This window comes from Lutra lutra, chromosome 5, assembly GCF_902655055.1.
Source record: "Lutra lutra chromosome 5, mLutLut1.2, whole genome shotgun sequence".
Taxonomy (NCBI): Eukaryota; Metazoa; Chordata; class Mammalia; order Carnivora; family Mustelidae; genus Lutra; species Lutra lutra.
The window spans coordinates 153,691,789-153,719,464 of NC_062282.1; positions in this window are offsets into that span (position 1 = coordinate 153,691,789).

The following is a 27,676-nucleotide window of genomic DNA, read 5'->3' on the forward strand; positions in this document are numbered from 1 at the left end:
GCCGTGACTGATGCTCTTCCCCACCTACTCTAAAAAACACTGAGGAAAAGGTACCTAAATGTTTCAATCTCTGCCCTGTCCTGCCACTCTCAGTCCCAGGAGGTCAGTATGTTTACAGTGACTGGGCACCACAGAGCGTTTTCTTTCTTTTCTTCAAGACCCTCAAGTTGTTTTTCAGAGTCCATAGTCCTCAGAGCGTTTTCTAACACTCGCCTCACCTCCTTGACAGAAACTCCGCCCTGAGCGCTCTAAGAGTGGGGGATCTCGCGCACATGCATGAGTCAGTCATTGTACACCCAGTCCCTGTGTCGCTGTCTAGGACAGGAGCACACTTTCAGCAGGTGTTCACTAAATGAAGGCTGCCTTCTACCTTTGAGGGCAAGAATTTTAGAATTCTTCCTGTCTTCCCATAGGTGTTTTCAGACCTTGCTTTTGCAGGATCTATAAAAACCCTGCTTTTAGCCATCAAAAGAAATAAAATTTTGCCATTTGCAGTGACATGGATGGAACTAGAGGGTATTAGGCTGATCGAAATAAGTCAATCAGAGAAAGATGATTATCATATGATCTCCCTGATATGAGGAAGTTGAGAGGCAAAGTGGGGGGTTTAGGGGATAGGAAAAGAATAAATGAAACAAGATGTGATCAGGAGGGAGACAAGCCATAAGAGACTCTTAATCTCAGGAAACAAACTGAGGGGTGGTTGGGGGGAGAGGTGGGGTGGTTGAGTTATGGACATTGGGGAGGGTATGTGCTATGGTGAGTGCTGTGAAGTGTGTAAGCCTGACGATTCACAGACCTGGACCCCTGGGGCTAATAATACATTATATGTTAATTAACAAATATAAAATGGCATTTTAGCTAAAATACAACAACAACAACAAAATCTGCTTTTTTGGGGGAAGCAAACTAAATGCCCAATAAAGAATGAATGGATAAGCAAAATTTGGTATATGTACACAACGGAGTATTATTCAGCTTTAAAAAAGAAAGATAGCCTGTTATAAGCAACAACATGCATGACTCTGAGGACATTATGCTAAGTGAAATTAACCAGTCACAAAAAAACAAATACAACTTGATATGAATGAAGTATTTAAGTGGTCAGACTTTTAGGAACAAGATAGAACGGTGACTGCCAGGGACTAGGAGGGAGGGTGGGAAGAGGTATAGGTATAGAGTTTCGAATTTGAAAGATAAAAAAAAGTTCTGGGTATCTGTTGCATAATGATGTGCATATAGTTAACAAGACTATATCACAAACTTAAAAATGATTAAAATGGACAATTTTGTTATGTGTTTCTTTGTTTGTCTTGCTACAATTAAAAAACCTGGGCTTCTTTGACATTTGCCTCTACTGCCTTCATTCTTTGTGACAGATTAACCAGCTTCTGGGTTATTTCTGACCATTCATCAAGTGTTTTGACTCTTGTTTCTTAACTTTCCTCTACACCCCTGTACAAACAAATTTATTCAATGATGAAAATGGTATATATTTGTGCCAATGCATATTCTGATGGGTAGAATTGTGGCCCCAAAGATATGTCCACACCCAAACCCATAGAATCTGTGAATACTGCTTAATATGGCAAAAGATGTGATAAGTTAAAGATCTCAAAGATGGATGTAGCCTAGATTATCTAGGTGGATCCTAAATGCAATTACATGTATCTTTATGAGAGAAACAGAGACAGTTTTGAGACAAACAGAGAAGGCACAGAAAAGAGGAGGAGGCTTTGAGGCCAAAGAGCCAGAAGTCAAGAAATACTGACAGCAACTAGAAGCTGGAAGAGGCAAGGAACACATTCTCCCTAAAACCTTAGAGTGAATGTAGCCCTGCCAACATCTGATTTCAAATTTCTGGCCCCCAGAACTATGAGAAATACATTTTTGTTGTTTTAAGTGATTCCATCTGTGGTTAATTTGTTACAGCAGCCCTAGGAAAATCATATAAGTTACCTATTTGTTTCTTGAAGTAATTGCATACTTGGAATGTGGTTAGGTTGGGAAATGGAAAATTTAATTTTAAATAAATTTAAACTTAAATAGTCCAAGCCCTGGAGCTATCATATTTAGTTGCTCTACTATGCCTTTTGCCTGCATTCGGATCTCACACATCACACAATAAACTTTCTAACTCCCGGACAACTGTCCCTGAACAGGACTGGCCATTACTATTGCTCTAACTCCTACTTCAGGTCTCTTCAACATTCTCACTCCTGTTGCCACCAGAGTATGTTTGAACACGTGGAGTCCTTCTGGTTTCTTCTCTCTAGTAAGCAAGGAGAGCTTTTAACCTTGTTTTCAAAAAATTCTAAGAGTGACGGTACATAAAATGTTAAGTGAAGAGGTAGCATACCACCTTACAAGGGAGAAAATATAAAATGTCTGAGGTAAATATCTCATCAGACTTTTGGTAATCTAGACCAGCACTGTATGATAGAATTGCAATGTGAACCACATTTGTATATTAAAATTTTCTAGTAGCTTCACTAAGAAAAGTAAAAAAAAACCACAAGTGAAATTAACTTAAATAATATATTTTATTTAACCCTATATATCCCAAATATTATTCCAACATGTAATCAAATAGAAAATATTAATGAAATAGTTTACATTTTCTTTCTTTTTGTGCTTCAAAAAAAGCCTTCAAAATGGAGTATTTTACACTTAGAGAACATTTCAATTTTCACACATTTAGTTTTCAGGGGAAATCCTCAATCTATATTTTGATCTTACAAAATTTATAGTTGAGGGGCACCTAGGTGGCTCAGTCAGTTAAGTGTTCAACTCTTGCTCAGGTCATGATCTCAGGGTAGTGAGACTGAATCCTACATCAGGCCCCACACTCAGTGGGGAGTCTGCTGGATCTCTCTCTCTCTCCCTCTACTTCTGCCTCTTTCCCCACTCACATGCTTGCTCTCTCTCTCTCTCAAATAAATAAATGAACATTTTAAAAAAATTACATAAAATTTATAGTTGAAAAGGAGACTCAGATACCCAAGTTGCTTCAAACATACTAGAAATTTTCCCAATTACTGAGTAAAGTGTTAGTTTTTAAATTTAAAGTAATTAAAATAAAATAAAAAATCAGGTCCTCAGGGCGCCTGGGTGGCTCAGTGGGTTAAACCCTCTGCCTTTAGCTCGGGTCATGATCTCGGGGTCCTGGGATCGAGCCCCACGTCGGGCTCTCTGCTCAGCAGGGAGCCTGCTTCCCCCTATCTCTCTGCCAGCCTCTCTGTCTACCTGTGATCTCTGTCTGTCAAATAAATAAATAAAATCTTAAAAAAAAAATCAGGTCCTCAGAAGCACTAGTCACATGTGGCAAATAGCTACTCTATTGAAAAGAGCCTCTCTAGATTAGCATTTTGGGGGTAGAAACTCTATGTAATAAATGAAGAGAGGAAATACAAACATTTCAGGTGAGCCTACCTAGTAAGGTTGGAATTAAATGATTTATTGAGACTGACAGGTACCACATAGGGTAATATGGGTGCAGGATAGTCAGTGCCAGTCCAGCCTTCAACTCCAGTACGAGCCTCCTAGATTCACCCTCACATCAAGAGACAAGGAACTGCCTCATTCCAGCTTGGTATCTGAGCATTACATAGACTATGGTTGAAGAGTATGATGACTGGCTCTACTTGTCCCATTGGTTGTGTCTTCTCTTGACTCTGGCATCATAACTTCTATTCCTGATCCCCCAACAAATCTGAGATGAACTCTAAACTGAATTTTAGTGTCTTGGATCTCCACACCTCACACTTTTCATAGGTCTGGCTTTAACTCAGATAATCCACCAGGTGGTGGCTGGCACTCTGGGCGCAGTTCTCCAATACACAGGTGACAAAGTGGAAAACTGCCCCTCTGTCAGGTTATTAGGGGAAACCACTTGAAGCAGAAACACAGTTTTTGAAAATGGAAATGCACTCTAACTTGCAAAACAGATAGTGTATCCAAGCTAAAGGTCTTTTAACACCACTTAGTTCAGATCCATACATTTCAAGATAACACAGATTTAACAGTAACTATACACAGGTATTCTAAAGATATGACTAACTGTTTCAGCAATTCTCTGTTTTCCAAACTCTGATCAATTTTGGCCAGTACTGTTCTATGACTAACTCCTATGAATAACTCTATTAATACTTCATCCTTAACCCATCCTTTTTGAGATTTCCCATGGTCCCTTATGGTGACTGTTTTCCTTGTTGTAGAAAGTAATAAATAAACCTTATTGGCTACAAATGTGTTCCTGGTGATCTTTGTCTGTAGGTGTCAAAGCAGATTTCTGACATTTTGTCATGTTCTCTCTGAAATGCTCCTCCATTGGAATTAAATGTGAGCACACTTTTGCTGGAGTCTTTCTTCCTTCTCTTGCCTTGCCTTGCCTTGCTTTGCTCTCTTTCTCTCTTTCTTTCTCTTTTGAGAGTGCACACACACACGTGTACATACGAGCCTAGTGGGAAGGGACAGAGAGAGAGAGGGGGAGAGAGAGAATCCCAGGCAGGCTCCATGCTTAACACTGTGCTGAGGTGGATGAGTGGCTCAATCTTGTGACCTTGAGATCATGACTTGAGTTGAAACCAAGAGTTGGAGGTTTAAATGACTAAGCTTCCTAGGAGCCCCTGCTGGACACTTTCTAATCACAAGTCATTTGATATTTAAATATCCTTATCTACATTCAATTCAAGAACTACAACATCTAATGACTCCTATTATATTATAGGTAACATTACTACATGCACATCTGAGGATATTTATTCTTTCAAAAGAGGACCAAGAAGGCTTAGTGAACATCTCTATTGGTAAGTCAGGCAACATGGCACATAAGGAAAAAGGAGACTCTTTCCTTGGTAGATAAAGCCCATCATGAATTCAAGTCCCTACCCCCCCCACCTTTTTTTTTTTCAATCTATCCCAAAACTCTAAGGAGCTGAATAGAATAGGTTAATGTCATTTAACTAATGCAGAATACCTAAAATTTGCCCAATATGGAATGAATTTGCATCCCTTTGATCTGATAGTTATTAGATTTACAGCAATAATAATTTCAGTGGTTTGGTGCTGCCAAAATTAAATCATCATGTGTTAAGAATTCAAAGTTAATTGAGAAAGTAGAGGTTCTTAACATATATAAAGTAGGGCTTTTCTACCAGTGTACTGAAAAGGGGTTACAGGTAAGGGGAGATACCAAACCTTCCCCTCCAAACCCCCACCAATGCCCCAACTCTGAATTTACTCAGAATAAAACTTAGATGTAAATCAGAATCACTTGAAGGGCTTGTTGAACATAGACTCTTAGCCCTGATTCCAGAGTTTTATTCAATAGTTCTGAGATGGGACCCCAGGTTTTGCATTTTTAACAAGTTTCCAGGTAATGCTGATGTTTCTGGCCCAGGGAACACACTGAGAACCACAGCCTTGGGGTGTGTGGTGCACTTAAACAAGTCATGTCTACCTGTAAGCAGCCTCATATGTTTATCTCAATGTGCCAAACATATGCTACAATTTTATATACATATATCTCATAATGGGAAGATGTGGACTCTAGACTGCCCCAACTTTAGAAATCTTGACTGCATCTTAAAGAAAAGGAAAAGGGAAGAAACTGGATGGAAAAGTGGGATTGGAGGTGTTTGTGTTAAACGAAGAGTGATGGGGTCATATTTAAATACTTGTCTGAAAAAGCCTTGTAAGGAGTATGAGAAACATACCTTTTATTTTAATAGGATATGGGGACAGAGTAGAAAAGTGAAAGTTGAAAGTAAGTGGAAGTAAGTTAAAAAAAATTCTAAAAAAGGAAAAAAGATTCCTTTTGCTGGTTTATATTCCTATAAAATAAAAGTTAAGTCTTCTCTACTGGTTTTCTATTGCTGTTTAGAAATCATTACAAATTTAGTGGCCTTAAACATTTATTATCTTAGAGTTTCTGTAAGCAAGAGTCCAGCACTGGCTAGCTGGGGTGAAATCAAGGTATTGACCTAATTGCTGTCTCCTCTGAGGTTTGGGGTCCTCTGCCAAGCTAACTCAGGTTGTTGGCAGAATTTAGTTTTTGCTAGGACTGGGGTCCCTGTTTTTTGGCTGCTTGGTGGCTAGGAGTTACTCTTAGTTCTTGGAAGTCACTTATGTCCTAGCTATGTGGGACTCTTAAACATGCCAATGACTTCTTCAGAGCTTCAGGACAATCTCTCTAGCCTGCTATGATGGAATCGTGTACATCACATGATCATGGGAGTGTCTATCTAATCACCTTGCTTAAAACCTAATTAAGGTGTTGACAATCTCATCAAACTCACAGTCCCTGTCCACCCTCATAGGGAGGGTATTATGCAGTGTGTATATACCAGGATGCAAGAATCTTAGATCCAACTCAGAATTCTACACATCTAACAGGACCTGGGAAATGGTGGGGTTGGAGATTTGGGCTTTTTAGAATGGGAGAGAAAGCTTACTAGGAAAATCTAGAAGGCCTGTGAAGGAATGTTAACCTCATACTTGAAACTTTATGCCATAGTATTTAAATGTTCTAGCCTTGGCTAGAAGGCTGCATAGCTTTTCTCTAGTGGAGTTTAGCAATGAGGTGTAGTTGGGAGGAAGTTAGCACAGTTTGGTCCAGGGTTGTTTTGTTGTTGTTGGTGGTGGTGGTTTTTTTTTTTTTTTTTTCTAGATAAGTATAACTTAAATAGCACAGAGCACAGTTGTTTTTGGTAGTACCTAGATAACTCAGAAAAAATGGGATATGGGCCAACTGGAGTAGGTAGAGATAGATATGTAGTAAGCAGGGATTTATGGTAGTGAGGAGGGAGAAAGGTCCTAAAAACACCATTTCTTTAAAAAGACAGGTGGGTTTTATTTGAACATACTGTACACAAGGCTACTTAAGAAAATGGATACTTCTACTGGTTTTATTTGAGGTCTCTGAGGGAAAGATTTCAGAAGGAAATAATTCTTGGTAATGGCATAATCTTTACTATGATCATGGAAGGCAATGGCTGAAGTGATTTATAAAAATCATTTGAGATTGGGGTTTTTACTGGAGCACTCATAGGATCCTAAATCAGATATCCATAATCACTGTAGGAATTTGGGTGGGAAGAAAGACTGTAAGCAGGCACTATAACCCTCAGTAAATTAGGTCAATAGCTGATATTGACAAGGGCATGCAGAAGGTGAACAGCCAATGGTTAGAACCTCAAAAAGAACAGTTTATGGCAAGGAATAGGAGAAGCTATGGTTGAGGAGTAGCTCTGGGCAACAATATAGAAACATATATATATAACTGAAACACAAATCAACACATATGAGTGTCCTGGGTTGTAAGGTAAAGCATATTTACTGTGGATCAGTTCAAAAAAGTTTGAAAAACACTGATCTTTGAGAGGGGACATAGATGCTAACCACAAGCCAGCTGGCTGAATATTTAAGATGAGTGAAAATTAAATTTGATCATCTCTAGAACTTATAAGCCAAAGAATCTCTCTCTCTCTCTCTCACACACACACACACACACACACACACACACACACACACACACACACACACTTTAAGGGAATGATTAAAGAACAACAATAGTGTCCTCAGGGCTGGGATGGATGGTTCTGTGATGTGCTCCAAATGTGAGAATGGCCTGCACCTCTTCATCACCACTGTAAAAGGTTAATATTGTATGTCTTGGAAAAATTCTTCACAATACTTTTTAGCATCCCATCATTGTAAGTAATATTCAACATATCCCTGCTTCCAGAGACAGAGAAAAAAAATTCTGATAGTTCCCTACCTAAAAAGTCCTCTTTTCTATAGTAGAGTCTCTGTGAAAGTCTACCCAGAACCTCCCAGCAGCAGAGAAGGTAATGCTTCTTTGCCAGAGGGAAGTCGTACGTGTGAAATATTTGGAGTTCCCTAAAATCTCCAAGTGGCTCTAGAACCCCTACTGAAATCTCTTCTCGGGTCTCCTTAAGGGGTTGCTGATTGTTTAGGTTTAAAACTATCTCTTCTATGTAACAAGAATTCCTATGTTAAGAATTTGGGTATTTGCCAAATAGTGGGTCAATGTTCCTGAGTCCTACTTGTCAAGGACAAGGAAGGACCAGGCCTGGCAGTTTAGCAGGTTAAAAAAACAGCCCTTTTACATTCAATTTATGACCTACATAGTCAGCAAAAAGGTCAGCCCAAGGTGTTAGTTCCCTGTTGTCCTTCCAAGGTTGACAAGGTGCCAAGAGGAGCCTGATGACTGCAACTTAAATAACAAGGCACTTGGCTGCTGAGAAGCCCAGGCCAAGCTGCAGCTGTAGCTCAAGAGGGTGGAACCAGAAACCTTGGACCACCTCAGACCTGGGAAGGTGATGAGACACCATCTCATGACAGCCTCCCATGGAAGGGGAGGAGGGGGTGGGGAGACAGTCTGAAGGCAGCTACCCATAGGATTCCCACATTCTCTGGTTCTAGGAGGGTCAGAAGCTGTCCTGGTAAGACTCAGCTAAGGCACACTACATGGACTGGATACGTGAAAAGTTGCCAGGGTGCCATGATGGAGCAGCTGCCCTACACTCAGGAAGTGGTCTCTCAGTATGGCTCATGCTGATCGTCTGTCTGGTTGTTTTCTGCATGATAACCACAATTCTGTAGGCATACCAGAATGCCTATCCTTATCTCACTGGAAATGCAGGCCAAATCCCACAACAGCATGTCCCAGTCTACAGTTCTGTTAAATTCAACCTGTGGATCAGAAATGGAGAGCTTTTTTCAATGGGGGGGCGGGAGCTAAATCTGAGTGCTCTGAAAATGCAAACCGTATATATGAATATAAGAGTGTCAATGTTTGAAGAAATATCCTAGCATGATGAAACCTCCTTATCAAGACTGGAAAGAATGGAGGAAACTGAGCCTCAGAAAAATGATTGACTCTCCAGTCAATCAGTTTCCTCAATTCTAAGATGAAAGGATGAAGTCAGCTTCCATGTGTGAAATCCATAGCTTTTAAAATTTTCCCTGACCACAAGTTTTAACGAGGTTGGTCCAAATAGGGAGAATGGAGCAAAGATCTTAGATGCCTAAGATAATTTCTGGAGCATTACTTCCTGTAGATAAAACCTTTTAAATCAATGAAACCCCTTTATAAATTATAATGGCCTTTTCTGTAGAAATAGAAAATCCCATCAAAACCCATCCTAAAATCCGTATGAAACCTAAAGGGATCCCCAAAACAATCTTGATAAATAGCAAAAGGTGCAGCTTTCACACTTATTTATTTTGAAACTTACTAAAATAACTTACTAAAATAATCAAAATAGTTTGGTACTGGAATAAAGACAGACATATAGAATATTGAAATAAAATAGAAAGCCTAGAAATATACCCTCTAGTACACGATTAACTGATTTTTGACAAGGGTGTCAAGACCCATTGAATGAGAGAAGGACAGTCTTTTCTACAGATCATATTGGAAAAACTATAAGTCCACATGCAACCAAATGAAGTTGAACCCTTCATAGTAGTGTTATTTTGAAATGCCAAAAGGTGGAAACAGCCTAAATATCCAACAGAAGATGAGAGGATAAACAAAATATGGTAAATACATACAGAGGGATATTATTTATTCTTTTTAAAAGAAGTTTTTATTTATTTATTTGAAAGAGAAAGCACACATGCATGAGCAGTGGGGGAGGCAGAGGAGCAGAGGGGGAGGGAAAAGCAGCCTCCCCACTGAGCAGGGAGCTCCAGGGCAGGGTCGAGGGAACTCAACAGCACCCTGAGATCATGACTTGAGTCCAAGGCAGATGCTTAACTGACTGAGCCACCCAGGCACCCCATTATTTATCCCTAAAAAGGAATGAAATTCGAATACACATTACAATATGGATGAACCCTGAAAACATTACACTAAGTGAAATAAAGCAGACATAAAAGGACATATATTCGAACAGAAGATGGCAGGGAAGTAGGAGGAGGCGCCCTTTCAACCTGTACCCTAAAGTGAGCTGATTACCTTCCAAAGAACTCCGATCACCCATGAAATCAGCCTGAGATCAGAATTATACACGTCTGGATCTCTACAGGAGCAGAAGATGCCAGTGGGCAGTATTTCTGTGTTTTTGTGTTTGTCCTGATAGTATATATAAATCTTACACTTGGGGTTGTTTTTGATGAGGTTCTTCCTTTATTTGCCTATATATATATATATATATATATATATATATATATATATATATATAAATAATTTTTTTTCTCTTGTCATATACTTTTATCAGTCTTTTTGTTTGTTTGTTTTTGTTTGTATACTTCATAAATCTTACCTTGGGGCCCATTTGGCCTGAACCTTCTCTTTTATCTTCCCTTTCTTTCCTGTCTCTCTCTTTTTTTCTTTTTCTTTTCTTTTTTCTCTCATTTGGGTGGGGAATCCTGATTGCTCAGAAGCATTCCAGGGTGCACCTTGACTGCACCACGGTCGATACATCCAGCTACATCCATTCAGCCATCTCTCATCAAAATGAATAGGAGGAGGAATGCCCAACAGAAGAAAAATACAGTGGCTGGGCCTTCTGCAACAGAGCTAATTGCTATCAACATAGACAATATGTTGGAAAGAGAATTCAGGCTAGCAATTATCCAGGCAATAGCTAGGTTGGAGAAAGCTATGGATGACCAAACAGAATTGACTAGGGCAGAACTGAAAGCGACCAGGGGTATTGTTCACAATGTTAGGGCAGAGCTGAAAGCTACCAGGGATGAGGTTCACAATGCTCTCAATGAGTTCCAATCTAATCTAAATCCTCTCAAAGCTAGGGTAACTGAGACAGAAGATAGAATTAGTGATCTGGAGGACAAACAGATAGAGAGAAAGGATCAGGAGGAAGCCTGGAACAAACAGCTTAGAAGCCACGAAAACAGAATCAGGGAAATAAATGATGCCATGAAATGGTCCAACGTCAGAATTAATGGAATCCCTGAAGGGGAGGAGAAAGAAAGAAGTCTAGAAGATATCGTGGAACAAGTTCTTCATGAAAATTTGCCCAATCTCGCGAATGGAACCAGCGTTCATGTACTAGAGGCCGAACGGTCTCCACCCAAGATTATAGATTCCAGAAAAACATCAAGGCACCTGATAGTCAAATTGAGGAATCATAATTGTAGGTATAATCTCGTGAAAGCCGCTAGGACAAAGAGGCTCCTTACTTACAGAGGAAAGCCCATCAGAATAATGTCAGACCTGCCCACAGAGACCTGACACCAGAAGGGGCTGGCAAGATATATTCAGGGCACTCAATGAGAAGAACATGCAGCCAAGAATACATTATCCAGCAAGACTGACATTCAAAATGGATGGAGAGATAAAGAGTTTCCAAGACCGGCAAGGCTTAAAAGACTATGCGACCACCAAGTCAACACAGCAGAAAATATTAAGGGGGGTTCTATAAAAGAGGAAAAATCCTCAGAATAGCATTGAACAGAAATATAGAGACAATCTACAGAAAGAAAGACTTCAAAGGCAACACGATGTCAATAAAAATGTATCTATCAATAATCACTCTCAACGTGAATGGCCTAAATGTGCCCATAAAATGGCACAGGGTGGCAGATTGGATAAAACGACAGGACCCATCCATATGTTATCTACAAGAGACCCATTCTGAACCTGACGATACACCCAGACTGAAAGTGAAGAGATGGAGAAGCATCTTTCATGCCAATGGGCCTCAAAAGAAGGCTGGAGTAGTGATTCTCATATCAGACAAATTAGATTTTAAACTAAAGACTGTAGGCAGAGATACAGAAGAACACTACATTATTCTTAAAGGGACTATCCACCAAAATGATCTAACAATTGTAAATATCTATGCCCTCAATATGGGAGCAGCCAATTACATAAGAAAACTGTTAATCAAGATAAAGAGTCATATTGATATGAATACATTAATAGTAGGAGATCATAACACGCCTCTCTCAGTAATAGATCATCGAAGCAGAAAATCAATAAAGAAACAAGAGCACTGAATGACACATTGGACCAGATGGACCTCATAGATATATACTGAACATTCCACCCTAAAACAACAGAATACTCAATCTTCTCAAGTGCATATGGAACCTTCTCAAGAATAGACCACATACTGGGTCACAAATCAGGACTCAACCGATACGAAAAGACTGAGATTATTCCCTGCACATTCTCAGATCACAATGCTTTCAAACTGGAGGTCAATCACAAGGAAAAGTTTGGAAGGAACTCAAACACCTGGAAGCTAAAGACCACCTTGCTTAAGAATTCTTGGATCAACCAAGAGATCAAAGAAGAACTGAAACAATTCATGGAAACCAATGAGAATGAAGACACTTTGGTCCAAAACCTATGGGATACAGCAAAGGCCGTCCTAAGGGGGAAATACATAGCCATCCAAGCCTCCCTCAAAAGAATTGAAAAATCCAGAATACACCAGCTGTCTCTACACCTTAAAGAACTGGAGAATCCATAACAACTCAAACCAACTCCACACATAAGAAGGGAAATAATCAAGATTAGAGCAGAGATCAATGAGGTAGAAACCAGAAAATCAGTAGAACGTATCAAAATGAAACTAGAAGCTGGTTTTTTGAAAGAATCAATAAGATCGATAAACCTTTGGCCACACTAATCCAAAAGAAAAGAAAGAAAGCCCAAATTCATAAAATTATGAATGAAAAGGGAGAGATCACAACTAACACCAAGGACGTAGAAACAATCATCAGAAGATATTATCAACAGTTATATGCCAATAAGCTAAGCAACCTAGATGAAATGGATGCATCCCTGGAAAACTATAAACTCCCAAAATTGAACCAGGAAGAAATTGACAACCTAAATAGGCCGATATCTAGTAATGAGATTGAAGCAGTGATCAAAAACCTCCTAAAAAACAAGAGCCCAGGACCTGACGGATTCCCTATGGGAATTCTACCAAACTTTCAAAGAAGAGATAACACCTATTCTCCTGAAGCTGTTTCAAAAAATTGAAGCAGAAGGAAAACTTCCAGAATCTTTCTATGAAGCCAGCATTACCCTGATCCACAAAACAGGCAAAGACCCTACCAGAAAAGAGAATTTCAGACCAATATCACTGATGAATATGGATGCTAAGATTCTCAACAAGATCCTAGCAAACAGGATCGAACAGCACAATAAAAAGATTATCCACCATGACCAGGTGAGATTCATTCCTGGGCTACAAGGATGGTTCAACATTTGCAAATCAATCAATGTGATAGAACAAATTAATAAGAGAAGAGAGAAGAACCACATGGTCCTCTCAACTGATGCAGAAAAAGCATTTCAGAAAATCCAGCATCCATTCCTGATTAAAACACTTCAAAGTATAGGGATAGAGGGAACATTCCTGAACTTCATCAAATCTATCTATGAAAAACCCACAGCAAATATCATTCTCAATGGGAAAAGGCTTGCAGCCTGCCCGTTGAGATCAGGAACACAACAAGGATGCCCAGTCTCACCACTCTTGTTCAACATAGTATTAGAAGTCCTAGCAACAGCAATCAGACAACAAAGAGAAATAAAAGCTATCCAAATTGGCAATGAAGAAGTCAAACTCTCTCTCTTCGCAGATGACATGATTCTTTACATGGAAAACCCAAAAGACTCCACCCCCAAACTACTAGAACTCATACAACAATTCAGCAACGTGGCAGGATACAAAGTCAATGTACAGAAATTAGTGGCTTTCTTATATACTAACAATGAAAATACAGGAAGGGAAATGAGAGAATCTATTCCATTTACTGTAGCACCAAGAACTATAAGATACCAGGGAATAAACCTAATCAAAGTGGTAAAGGAACTGTACTTGAGGAAATACAGAACACTCATGAAAGAAATTGAAGAAGACACAAAAAGATGGAAGACCATTCCATGCTCTTGCATCAGAAGAATAAACATTGTTAAGATGTCTATACTGCCTAGAGCAATCTATACTTTAATGCCATTCCAATAAAAATTCCACCGATATTTTTCAAAGAGCTGGAGCAAATAATCCAGAAATTTGTATGGAATCAGAAGAGACCTCGAATTGCTAAGGAAATGTTGAAAAACAAAAATAAAACTGGGGGCATCACGTTACCTGATTTCAAGCTTTCCTACAAAGCTGTGATCACCAAGACAGCATGGTACTGGCATAAAAACAGACACATAGACCAGTGGAACAGAGTAGAGAGCCCAGATATGGACCCTCAACTCTATGGTCAAATAATCTTCGACAAAACAGGAAAAAAAAACAGTGGAAAAAAGACAGTCTCTTTAATAAATGGTGCTGGAGAAACTGGACAGCTATATGTAGAAGAATGAAACTGTACCATTCTCTTACACTGTACACAAAGATCAACTCAAAATGGATAAAAGACCTCAATGAGACAGGAATCCATCAGTATCCTAGAGTCGTATAGAGGCAGTAATCTCTTCGATATCAGCCACAGCAACTTCTTTCAAGATATGTCTCCAAAGGCAAAGGAAACAAAAGCAAAAATGAACTTTTGGGACTTCATCAAGATCCAAAGCTTCTGCACAGCAAAGGAAACAGTCAACATAACAAAGAGGCAACCCACGGAATGGGAGAAGATATTTGCAAATGACAGTACAGACAAAAGGTTGATATCCAGGATCTATAAAGAACTCCTCAAACTCAACACACACAAAACAAATAATCATGTCAAAAAATGGGCAGAAGATATGAACAGACACTTGTCCAATGAAGACATACAAATAGCTATCAGACACATGAAAAAATGTTCATCATCACTAGCCATCAGGGAGATTCAAATTAAAACCACATTGAGATACTACCTTACACCAATTAGAATGGCAAAAATTAGCAAGACAGGAAACAACATTTGTTGGAGGGGATGTGGAGTAAGGGGAACCCTCTTACACTGTTGGTGGGAATGCAAGTTGGTGTAGCCACTTTGGAGAACAGTGTGGAGATTCCTCAAGAAATTAAAAATAGAGGGGCACCTGGGTGGCTCAGTGGGTTAAGCAGCTGCCTTCGGCTCAGGTCATGATCTCAGGGTCCTGGGATCGAGTCCCACGTCGGTCTCTCTGCTCAGCAGGGAGCCTGCTTCCCTTCCTCTCTCTCTGCCTGCCTCTCTGCCTACTTGTGATCTCTCTCTGTCAAATAAATAAATAAAATCTTTAAAAAAAAGAAATTAAAAATAGAGCTATTCTATGACTCTGCAATTGCACTACTAGGTATTTACCCCAAAGATACAGATGTAGTGAAAAGAAGGGCCATCTGTACCCCAATGTTTATAGCAGCATTGGCCACGTTTGCCAAACTGTGGAAAGAACCAAGATGCCCTTCAATGGATGAATGGATAAGGAAGATGTGGTCCATATACACTATGGAGTATTATGCCTCCATCAGAAAGGATGAATACCCAACTTTTGTAGCAACATGGACGGGACTTGAAGAGACTATGCTGAGTGAAATAAGTCAAGCAGAGAGAGTCAGTTATCATATGGTTTCACTTATTTGTGGAGCATAACAAATAGCATGGAGGACAAGGGGAGTTAGAGAGGAGATGGGAGTTGAGGGAAATTGGAAGGGGAGGTGAACCATGAGAGATTATGGACTCTGTAAAACAATCTGGGGATTTTGAAAGGGCGGGGGGTAGGAGGTTGGGGGAACCAGGTGGTGGGTATTGGAGAGGGCACGGATTGCACGGAGCACTGGGTTTGGTGCAAAAACAATGAATACTGTTACACTGAAAATAAATTTAAAAAATTAAAATAAAGACATATATTCTAGGATTCCACTTACGTGAACTACCTGCAGTGCTCAACTTCATAGAAACAGTCAATTAATAAGCAATCTGTACTTTTAATCCCATTTCCAGGAGCTAGGGAGGGGAAGAATTAGAAGTTACTGCTAATGGTAGTATCTGTTTGAGATTATGATAAAGTTCTGGAAATGATTAGTGGTGATAGTACAACCTTGTGAATGTACTTAATTCCACTAATTTTATAGGGCAATGATTAAAAACAGTTAAAAGGGTAAATTTTATCACAATTAAAAAAAAAAAAACCTTAAAGTCCTGACAGAGGAGTTTTGTCATAATTTGTAAGAGGCAGATTTGTAGTCCATATCTGAAATCTACAAATATTCAAGATTCTCACATAGAGAAATGTGATCTAAAGATTGGAGCAAGGTAAACCTATTTTGAAACATTCTCAACCCTACTGCAAAGAGGAGATGCTCATAGTTCCTGTTCCAATACTGACCAAAGGCCTCCTGTGCATCTCACCATGAGCCAGAATTCAGACTGTATCATTTATCTTCGGTTCTCTGGTGACATTTGATTTCCATCCACGTAGAATTGGGGAAAAAAAAGCCTGAATGTTTCCTCACTACCATTCACTGAAATTATATAAAATAACACCTTACCTCTCTTAGCTAAACCAAGAGGAAACATATTCACTGTTTGCACAAGGGAAAGGAAAATAGGTTCTAAGATTGAGCTGACCCATTCATTGGAGGTCAGGAAACCTCTCTACACCTCACTTATCAGCAGAGAAAAGCAAATGAGTACAACCACATCACCACTTAGTATAATTCAGAATTCTGATTTCAGTGTTTGCAAGGATGTGGCAGAACCAGACTGCTAATGGGAATACTAATTATAAAATCTCACTCTGGAACATGTAACTTCAGGAAAGCCTCCCACAAATCCATCCAGAGACAAGCGTGCCAATTTTCCTGGAGGGTCCTTGATGTCCATCTGTCATGAGCACGTTATGAAGGCGCACACACGAGTTCTGTCTTTCCACAATGCCACATTTGTTTAATCATAAAGCAAACTTAAATCACAATCATGAAGCAGGTTCAGGATTCTAAAGTTGATGACAATTCACCATGTGATTAAACTTAGCTTCTTACGTGGTACACAGCGCAGGACAGGAGACAAGCCACACATCAAACAAGATAACAGAAGGATGTAGGAAGTTAAAATTGAAGTCAGTCTGTAGACACACAGTTGAAACAGGGCATTGGTCTGGTCCGGGTCATCTCTGGGCACTTACTGCTTCTGATGCTCAAGCAGGGTCTCAGTTTTGTTCGGAGATAATTGGCACAGCTTTCGGTGGCAGTTGCCTTTTTTAAGTGGTTACAATGTTTCATACAAATAGAGGGTTCATGCCTGAAGGGTGTGACAGTTTCCTGCCTGAATCCTTCCCTTTTTAAAGGGACTTAATCAGTTTGGGGTCTCTGCAGACCTCCTCTGTTCTGCGAAGTATCAGATCCAGGGTGTCAGCTGACATTGGTCCTGGTGATATCTCCTCGCTGCAGTACCTTAGCTGCTTATGTCACTGCTTGTCACAGGCTCCTGCTTGGCAGGAGAGACTCCATTTTGCTCTCCATACCATCCTTCGGGGAAGAAGAAGTCAAGGGTGATGTGGGGTAAATGTGACCATAGTCAGAAATAGTGACCTAGGTTTACACACAGAAACACGTACAGATCTCAGATGAAGCACTGAATAAGAAACTAAGAAACAATAATATTTTGACAAATTAAAAATGTATGCAACACTAGCAATCTTTCAAGGAAAATTTAAGTTACTTTGCAGAAGGTTGATTATAAGGATCTATATTAGATACACTAAAGCTGATGAATATGGTTGGAGAAGAAAGGAAGGGAGATGGAAGGTGATGAAAGAATAAAACAAAACAGGGGTCATGTCTAGTTTTGCCTTCAATTGAGTAAGCCACCCAGTTTTCATGCCATACAGTTTCAATAAAGAAAGAAGGTAAAAAAAAAATCAGCCAGTGGTTTGGATACGACAAGTGTGGAAAGAACACTTTGTGACCCATTCAAGTCTAAGACAGGAATCGGTATTCAGAGGATTCTTTGCCGTTTTGTTTCTGCTTCAAGCAGGCCTTCAGTCTCCAAACACGACTTCCATCTTTGTCAAAGGCTGAGATCTAGGAGATGTGGGGAAGGGATTGTGGGTTGCAACAGCTCAACAAGAAATTAAGAGAGCCATCCCAGGGCTGTAATGACTCCATCCTAGGGTGCAGGCACAGTAAAAAACTTTCTGCAGCATAAGGAAGATGAACTGCCTATGATTCTCCTAGGGGCTGCACTTCTAACACTGGACCTTCCTGTCTTCAGGTCTGTAAGTATGGAGCTAGTGGGCCATAGGATGAGACCCACCAGCATTTTCAGGATTGGTCTTGGAAATCTCACCTCTGGCAGAAAAGCTCCCATTAGGGGTAAAGCCCATGGCTTCAGGTCTTGTTTTTACCATCTACCACCCACATGACCTTGGGCAAGTCTCTAGGCTCTCTGCACCTTGGTCTCTTCATTTGTAAGATGTCTAGGACTCAAAGAAAGCTGTGGTCAGGAGGGCTGGGGTACTGTGTTGCCATTGTGCTTTTTAGGAGAAGGCTCTCATGGAGGGCTAGAAGGGACAGGCAGACTATGTTCTCTAGAGTTCTTCTGGCTTCCTATCAGGAAACAACTTAATCTAAAGGACCTACTAGGCATTTGACCTGTAGCAGGCACTGGAGATCTTGCCTTTCTCTAATCTAAGACATACTTTAACATCAGCAAACAGAGTGGACATGCAAGAAGATTCCCAATGTGTGACTGGGGAGTGGTACTGACAGTTCTCCAGCCTCACTCAGGACCATATGAGCCTGCACCTCAAGAGCCCCCCCTCCCATTGCCCAGGATGGCTTGTCACGTGGGAGGATGAGGATGAGGATGAAGACCAGGACTCGTAGCTCTACAGCAGCTCATGGTCTCTGATATTCTGTCTGATGTTGCTGTGGAGGAGAGAGCTGAGGCTGATTGAAGACACCTTATGCCTTGGTGGGGCCCTAGCTGGACAGAAAGTTTCTTCAGGGTGACCCCCATGATCTGTCTACGTTATCTTAGATGGCGTTTTCATGGAGAAGCTATGGTGACAATGTAGTTTGACCAGCAGGGACCCCCTTACCCCCACCCTATGATCTCTCTCACACCAACAGAGGACCCCCAGGCCAGCCTAAGCATGCAGTGCATGGGTATAGCTTGGGCTCTCACTGTTTAGGGTAGCCTTGTGGCACTGATGGGTTCCCAGCACAGAAGCAGAGTGTGGGAATTTTTTCAGACCCTACTTTAGGGAAGGAGGGGCCGCCACATGCATTCCTCCACCAGGGTCCATCCTGCCTCCACCCTTTGTCATTCCAGGGCCACCCTGATTTTCACACTCTGTCCTCTCAAAGACCCATCCCTGCACATCCCTCTTCCCTGATTTCCTGAGCACCCCAATCCTACCTTTCCCTGGAGGGTCAACTCTTCTTTCTACTCTGCTACATGAGAGTCAGCTGTCAAAACTGTATGACTCCCTATTTTTCTTCTTATTTAAAATCCAGTCATAATTTTGTAATACCAAACATTTAGGCTTCCAGTATCTCCATTATATATAATGCAATATATTGTATATATTGCATTATATATAATATATTTGTGAGATGAGAGAGAGAGAGAGAGAGATGAGCAGTGGGGGAGGGGGGCACAGTGAGAGGGAGAGAGAGAATCTTAAGCAGACTCAAGCAGATTCCACACTCAGCACAGAGCCCAATGAGGGGCTCAGTCTCACAACTCTGAGATCATGCTCTGAGACACTTAGCCACCTGAGCCATCCAGGTGCTCCTAGTATGTTATATTTTATAACATTATATATTACAATTTTAAGCAAAATTATTATATTTGAAATGCTAGAGGATTTTGAGCAAAAAAAGGTAACAAAATGGGCATTTCTATAAAACAGCTACTCAAATAAACAAACAGCTACTCATACAACTGTGCCCCCAACTCATCATTAAAGACCAAAATGATCCCATGAACATGTATGCTTCACTTTAAGATCATATAATGTAGGATTATATAAACTGGTTTTCACACAAAAAATGATTTCCCATCTTTTTTTTCGATGATTTCCAATATCTTAAGTGGAATTTACTATTTACTTCATAAAGTGTCTCCCTTCATTAGATTTCTTTACACTCTGAGCTCTTCTACTGTACTTGTAACAATTTCCTGTATTGAATGACCTTTCAGGAATACATTTAGTGTCACCTATAAAAAAGGGCTATCTTCACTGAATTTGGGAGTCATATACTATTTTGCTTGGCCAAAAATTCTTGGTAAAGTGCCTACTTTGTTCAGATGTTGTGCTGGGAATCTTTGGAAGATACAGAGGTAAAGAAGCTGCCCTACCTTAATGAGATGGAAAACAGCTTTCCACTTTAGTCAGGAGTGACAATTGGCATAGGGACAATTTTCCAATGAGAAGTAACCAGGGTGTTAAGACTTGTTAGGGGAGATGGATATTTGGAAAGGGGCCATTCCTGATGATGGTGACTGCTCACTGCTCCAAGCTGATCCTAAATGCTGTGACCTACAAAGGCAGATGATATGTTGGGTTTCACTGAATGCTGAGATAAGGAACTTGGACTTGATTAGTTGGAAGGCTTTATTCTTATGACAACCCTAGGGGATGTGCACAAATCTGTATTTATTCCCTTTACCAGTTCTCAAATGTGTCAGCTCTAAATGTACTCCTTAATATATGTTCTGTGATGGTGGATGTATTAAGTATTTCTCCTTTGAGAATGAGCATGATGTTTGTTTTTCTCAGCACAAGATGCTGGAGCATTAAGGCTCCAAATAGTTAGGACTTGGTCAATAGCTGACAGTTTCCTTGATTTCTGTTCTCATTTTTTAAAAATCATTTTTAAAAATTTTTAAATAATAATATAATGTATTATTAGCCCGAGGGGTTTAGGTCTGTGAATCTCCAGGTTTTATTTCACAGCACTCACCATAACACATGCCCTCCCCAATGTCCATAACCGCACCACCCTCTCCTGATCCCCCTCCCCCTGACCCACTTAATTTGTTTTGTGACATTAAGAGTCTCGTGGTTTGTCTCGTTCCCAATCCCATCTTGTTTCATTTATTCTTTTCGTAACCCTCCAGCCCCCCACATTGCATCTCTACTTCCTCATATCAGGGAGATCATATGATAGTTGTCTTTCTCCAATTGACTTATTTTGCTAAGCATAATACCCTCTAGATCCATCCACGTCATCGCAAAAATGGCAAGATTTCATTTCTTTTGATGGCTGCATAGTATTCCATTGTATATATATACCACTTCTTCTTTATCCATTCATCAGTTGATGGACATCTAGGTTCTTTCCATAGTTTGGCTATTGTAGACATTGCTGCTATAAACATTTGGGTGCACGTGCCCCTTTGGATCACTACGTTTGTATATTTAGGGTAAATACCCAGCAGTGCAATTGCTGGGTCATAGGGTACCTCTATTTTCAACTTTTTGAGGAACCTCCATGCTGTTTTCCAGAGTGGTCGCACCAGCTTGCATTCCCACTAACAGTGTAGGAGGGTTCCCTTTCTCCACATCCTTGCCAGCATCTGTCATTTCCTGACTTGTTAATTTTAGCCATTCTGACTGGTGTGAGGTGATATTTCATTGTGGTTTCGATTTGTGTTTCCCTGATGCCGAGTGATGTGGAGCACTGTTTCATGTGTCTGTTGGCCATCTGGATGTCTTCTTTGCCGAAATGTCTGTTCATGTCCTCTGCCCATTTCTTGATTGGATTATTTGTTCTTTGGGTGATGAGTTTGCTAAGTTCTTTATAGATTTTGGATACTACCCCTTTATCTGATATGCCATTTACAAAGATCTTCTCCCATTCTGTCAGTTGTCTTTTGGTTTTGTTAACTGTTTCCTTTGCTGTGCAAAAGCTTTTGATCTTGATGAAATCCCAGTAGTTCAATTTTGCCCTTGCTTCCCTTGCCTTTGGCGATGTTCCTAGAAAGAAGTTGCTGAGGCTGAGGTCGAAGAGGTTGCTGCCTGTGTTCTCCTCAAGGATTTTGATGGATTCCTTTCTCACATTGAGGTCCTTCATCCACTTTAAGTCTATTTTCATGTGTGGTGTAAGGAAATGGTCCACGTTCATTTTTCTGAATATGGCTGTCCAATTTTCCCAACACCATTTGCTGAAGAGGCTATCTTTTTTCCATTGGACATTCTTTCCTGCTTTGTCGAAGATGAGTTGACCATAGAGTTGAGGGTCTATTTCTGGGCTCTCTATTCTGTTCCATTGATCTATGTGTCTGTTTTTGTGCCAGTACCATACTGTCTTGATGATGACAGCTTTGTAGTAGAGCTTGAAGTCCGGAATTGTGATCCACCAACTTTGGCTTTCTTTTTCAATATTCCTTTGGCTATTCAAGATCTTTTCTGGTTCCATATAAATTTTAGGATTATTTATTCCATTTCTTTGAAAATATTGATGGTATTTTGATATGGATTGCATTAAATGTGTAGATTGCTTTAGAAAGCATAGACATTTTCACAATATTTGTTCTTCCAATCCATGATCATTGAACATTTTTCCATTTCTTTGTGTCTTCCTCAATTTCTTTCATGAGTACTTTATAGTTTTCTGAGTATAGATTCTTTGCCTCCTTGGTTAGGTTTATTCCTAGGTATCTTATGGTTTTGGGTGCAATTGTCAATGGGATTGACTCCTTAATTTCTGTTTCTTCTGTCTTGTTGTTGGTAAAGAAGTGCAATTGATTTCTGTGCATTGTTTTTATAGCCTGACACTTTACTGAATTCCTGTACAAGTTCTAGCAGTTTTGGAGTGGAGTCTTTTGGGTTTTCCACATATAGTATCATATCATCTGCAAACAGTGATAGTTTGACTTCTTCTTTGCTGATTTAGATGCCTTTAGTTTCTTTTTGTTGTCTGATTTCTGAGGCTAGGACTTCTACTACTATATTGAATAGTGGTGGTGATAATGGACATCCCTGCTGTGTTCCTGACCTTAGCGGAACAGCTTTCAGTTTTTCTCCATTGAGAATGATATTTGCGGTGGGTTTGTCATAGATGGCTTTGATGATATTGAGGTATGTTCCCTCTATCCCTACACTTTGAAGAGTTTTGATCAGGAAGGGATGCTGTACTTTGTCAAATGCTTTTTCAGCATCTATGGAGAGTATCATATGGTTCTTGTTCTTTCTTTTGTTAATGTGTTGTATCACATTGATTGATTTGCGGATGTTGAACCAACCTTGCAGCCCTGGAATAAATCCCACTTGGTCGTGGTGAATAATCCTCTTAATGTACTGTTGAATCCTATTGGCTTGTATTTTGGTGAGAATTTTTGATCCTGTGTTCATCAAGGATATTGGTCTGTAGTTCTCTTTTTTGATGGGATCCTAGTCTGGTTTTGCGATCAAGGTGATGCTGGCCTCATAAAATGAGTTTGGAAGTTTTCCTCCCATTTCTATTTTTTGAAACAGTTGCAGGAGAATAGGAATGAATTCTTTAAATGTTTGGTGGAATTCCCCTGGGAAGCCCTCTGGCCCTGGGCTTTTGTTTGTTTGCAGATTTTTGATGACTGCTTCAACCTCCTTACTGGTTATGGGTCTGTTCAGGTTTTCTATTTCTTCCTGGTTCAGTTGTGGTGGTTTATATGTCTCTAGGAATGCGTCCATTTCTTCCAGATTGTCAAATTTGTTGGCATAGAGTTGCTCATAATATGTTCTTATAATTGTTTGTATTTCATTGGTGTTGGTTGTGTTCTCTCCTCTTTCATTCATGATTTTATTTATTTGGGTCCTTTCTCTTTTCCTTTTGACAAGTCTGGCCAGGGGTTTATCAATCTTATTAATCCTTTCAAAGAACAAGCTCCAAGTTTCATTGATTTGTTCTACTATGTTTTGGTTTCTATTTCATTGATTTCTGCTCTGATCTTTATGATTTCTCTTCTCCTGCTGGGTTTAGGGTTTCTTTCTTGTTCTTTCTCCAGCTCCTTTAGGTGTAGGGTTAGGTTGTGTACCTGAGACCTTTCTTGTTTCTTGAGAAAGGCTTGTACCGCTATATATATTCCTCTCAGGACTGCCTTTGTTGTGTCCCACAGATTTTGAACCGTTGTGTTTTCATTATCATTTGTTTCCATGAATTTTTTCAATTCTTCTTTAATTTCCTGGTTGATTCTTTCTTTAGAAGGATGCTGTTCATTCATTCTTTAGAAGGATGCTGTTTAGTCTCCATGTATTTGGGTTCTTCCCAAATTTACTCTTGCATGAGTTCTAGCTTCAGAGCATTGTGGTCTGAAAATATGCAGGGAATGGTCCCCATCTTTTGAGACTGGTGAGACCTGATTTATGACCCAAGATGTGATCTATTCTGGAGAATGTTCCATGTGCACTAGAAAAGAATGTGTATTCTGTTGCTTTGGGATGGAATGTTCTGAATATATCTGTGATGTCCATCTGGTCCAGTGTGTCATTTAAGGCCTGTATTTCCTTGTTGATCTTTTCTTTTTTTTTCTTTTTTTTTTTTAAAGATTTTATTTATTTATTTGACAGAGAGAGATCACAAGCAGGCAGAGAGGCAGGCAGAGAGACAGGAGGAAGCAGGCTCCCTGCTGAGCAGAGAGCCCGATGCGGGACTCGATCCCAGGACTCCGAGATCATGACCTGAGCCGAAGGCAACGGCTTAACCCACTGAGCCACCCAGGCGCCCAGCTTGTTGATCTTTTCTTAGATGATCTGTCCATTTCAGTGAGTGGGGTGTTAAAGTCCCCCACTATTACTGTATTATTATTGATGTCTTTCTTTTATTTTGTTAATAATTGGTTTATCTAGATGGCTGCTCCCATATTAGGGGCATAGATATTTAAAATTGTTAGAGCTTCTTGTTGGACAGACCCTTTGAGTGTGATATAGTGTCCTTCCTCACCTCTTATTATAGTCTTTGGCTTAACATCTAATTGATCTGATATGAGGATTGCCATCCCAGCTTTCTTTTGATGTCCATTAGCATGGCAAATTGTTTCCCACCCCCTTACTTTAAATCTGGAGGTATCTTTGGGTCTAAAATGAGTTTCTTGTAGGCAGCATTTTGACGGTTTTTTTTTTTTAAATCCATTCTGATACCCCGTGTCTTTTGATTGGGGCATTTAGACCATTTACATTCAGTGTAACTATTGAGAGATATAAATTTAGTGCCATTGTATTGCCTGTAAGGTGACTGTTACTGTATATTTTCTCTGTTCCTTTCTGATCTACTACTTTTAGAGTCTCTCTTTGTTTAGAGGACCCCTTTCAGTATTTCCTGTAGAGCTGGTTTGGTGTTTGCCAATTCTTTCAGTTTTTGTTTGTCCTGGAAGCATTTTATCTCTCCTTCTATTTTCAATGATAGCCTAGATGGATATAGTCTTCTTGGCTGCGTGTTTTCCTTGTTTTGTGCTCTGAATATATCATGCCAGTTCTTTCTGGCCTGCCAGGTCTCTGTGGATAAGTCTGCTGCCAATCTAATAGTTTTACCATTGTATGTTACAGACTTTTCCTGGGCTGCTTTCAGAGTTTTCCCTTTGTAGCTAAGACTTGTAAATTTTACTATTAGGTGACAGGATGTGGACCTATTCTTGTTGATTTTGAGGGGGGCTCTCTGCACCTCCTGGATTTTGATGCTTGTTCCCTTTCCCATATTAGGGAAATTCTCTACAATAATTCTCTCCAATATGCCTTCTGCTCTCCTCTCTCTTTCTTCTTCTTCTGGAATCCCAATTACTCTAATGTTGTTTCATCTTATGGTATCACTTATCTCTCGAATTCTCCCCTTGTGGTCCAGTAGTTGTTTGTCTCTCTTTTGCTCAGCTTCTTTATTCTCTGTCATTTGGTCTTCTATATCACTAATTCTTTCTTCTGCCTCATTTAGCCTAGCACTAGCACTAAGCTTCCATTTCTTATTGCAGGTCATTAATAGCTTTTTTGATTTCAACTTGGTTAGATTTTTGTTCTTTTATTTCTCCAGAAAGGGCTTTTATATCTCCAGAGAGGGTTTCTCTAATATCTTCCATGCCTTTTGAGCCTGGCTAGAACCTTGAGAATCGTCATTCTGAACTCTAGATCTGTCATATTACCAATGTCTGTATTGATTAGGTCCCTAGCCTTAGGTACTGTCTCTCTTTCTCTCTCTTTCTTTTTTTTTTTTTTTTGTGGTGAGTTTTTCTGCCTTGTCATTTTGTCCAGATAAGAATATATGAAGGAGCAAATAAAATACTAAAAGGGTGGCAAAGATTTCAGGAAAATGTGCTTTAACCAAATCACAAGAGACTCCAAATTGTGCGCGGGGGGGGGGGGGAGAATGGGAATAAAAAGAATTTCAGCGAAAAAAATTAAAAAAAGAAAACAAATAAAGAAAAAATATAAAAAAGAAAAAAATATATATATTAGACTAGTTACTAGAACAGGGACACCCACTTAATCTGGGGAGTATTTTGGTCTCTTAGAAGAAATAACCTCCCAAAATTTTAAAGAATAGAAAATGTATATAAGGGTGAACACAATGAAGGGATGGAATACGCCTATAAAGATGAAAAAAAAATTTTTTTTAAATTTCTACAAAAGGAGTTGATATAGTAAGTTGGTTGGGAGAATAAAGAAAAAGAAAGCGGAGAGAATTTGCTCAGGCTGGAGACTAGAACAAGCCCAGAGCTAGATTTAGGGTATATTTTGATCTACTAGAAGAAGTTGCACACCAAATTTTTTAGAAGAAAAAAACCCTATGTGTATACAAAAAATGAAGTTAAATACAATGGAGGATAAAATATGACTATAATAATGAAGGTTCAAAAAATATTATTATTGTTATTTTATGAAAGATATTGCTAGGATAAAAAAGCAATTATTACCAATTACAATTATTAGCTTTAATTAAAAAAGCAATTAAAAAAGAAATGGGTAAAAGTTAAAAAAAATTTAGGAGAAGAAAAAAATTAAATTAAATTAAATTAAATTAACTGCAAGACTAAAGAATCATCTAGAGAAAGCCATGAGTTCCATGCTTTGCTTTCTCCTCCTCTGGAATTCCGCTGCTCTCCTTGGTAAGTGAACTTGGTCTTGTCTGGATTTCTTATGTCTTCTGGGGGTGGGGCCTGTTTTAGTGATTCTCAAGTGTCTTTGCCTGGGGCAGAATTGCACCTCCCTTACCAGGGGCCAGGCTAAGTAATCTGATTTTGTTCCCTGAACACTTTCAGTATTGTTCCGGAGGACGGGAATGAAAATGGTGGCCTCCCAATCTCCAGCCAGAGGAGCTGAGAGCTGGGGCCCCACTCCTCAGTGTGCCCTCAGAGAAAAGTGCTCAATCACTTCCATCTCCCTAGCCTCTGGCCGCGCTCCAAGCTCACCCAGCCTCTGACCGGTTCAAAGTAACACCATGCTGAGAGCTCACTCCTTGGCTCTGTCTCTATAGCCAGCTTCCCTGCTCTATCTAATACCTGCGAGGTCTGTGACACTCAGATACCCCTGAACCTTCTGTGACCCTGCGGGACCTGGGGCCACGCTCACCCCACGTGGGCTTCACCCCGGTTTAGCCTCTGGAGTGCTGTCCCTCAGTGGAGCAGACTTTTAAAAGTCCTGATTTTGTGCTTCCTTGCTCCACCACTTGCTGGGAGCCAGCCCCTCCCCGCACAGTCTATCTTCCCGTCGCTTTGGATTCACTTCTCTGCCATTCCTACCTTTCGGAAAGTGGTTGATTTTCTGTTTTTAGAATTGCTATTCTTCTTCTCTTCAATCTCCCGTTGGATTTGTAGGTATTTGCAATGG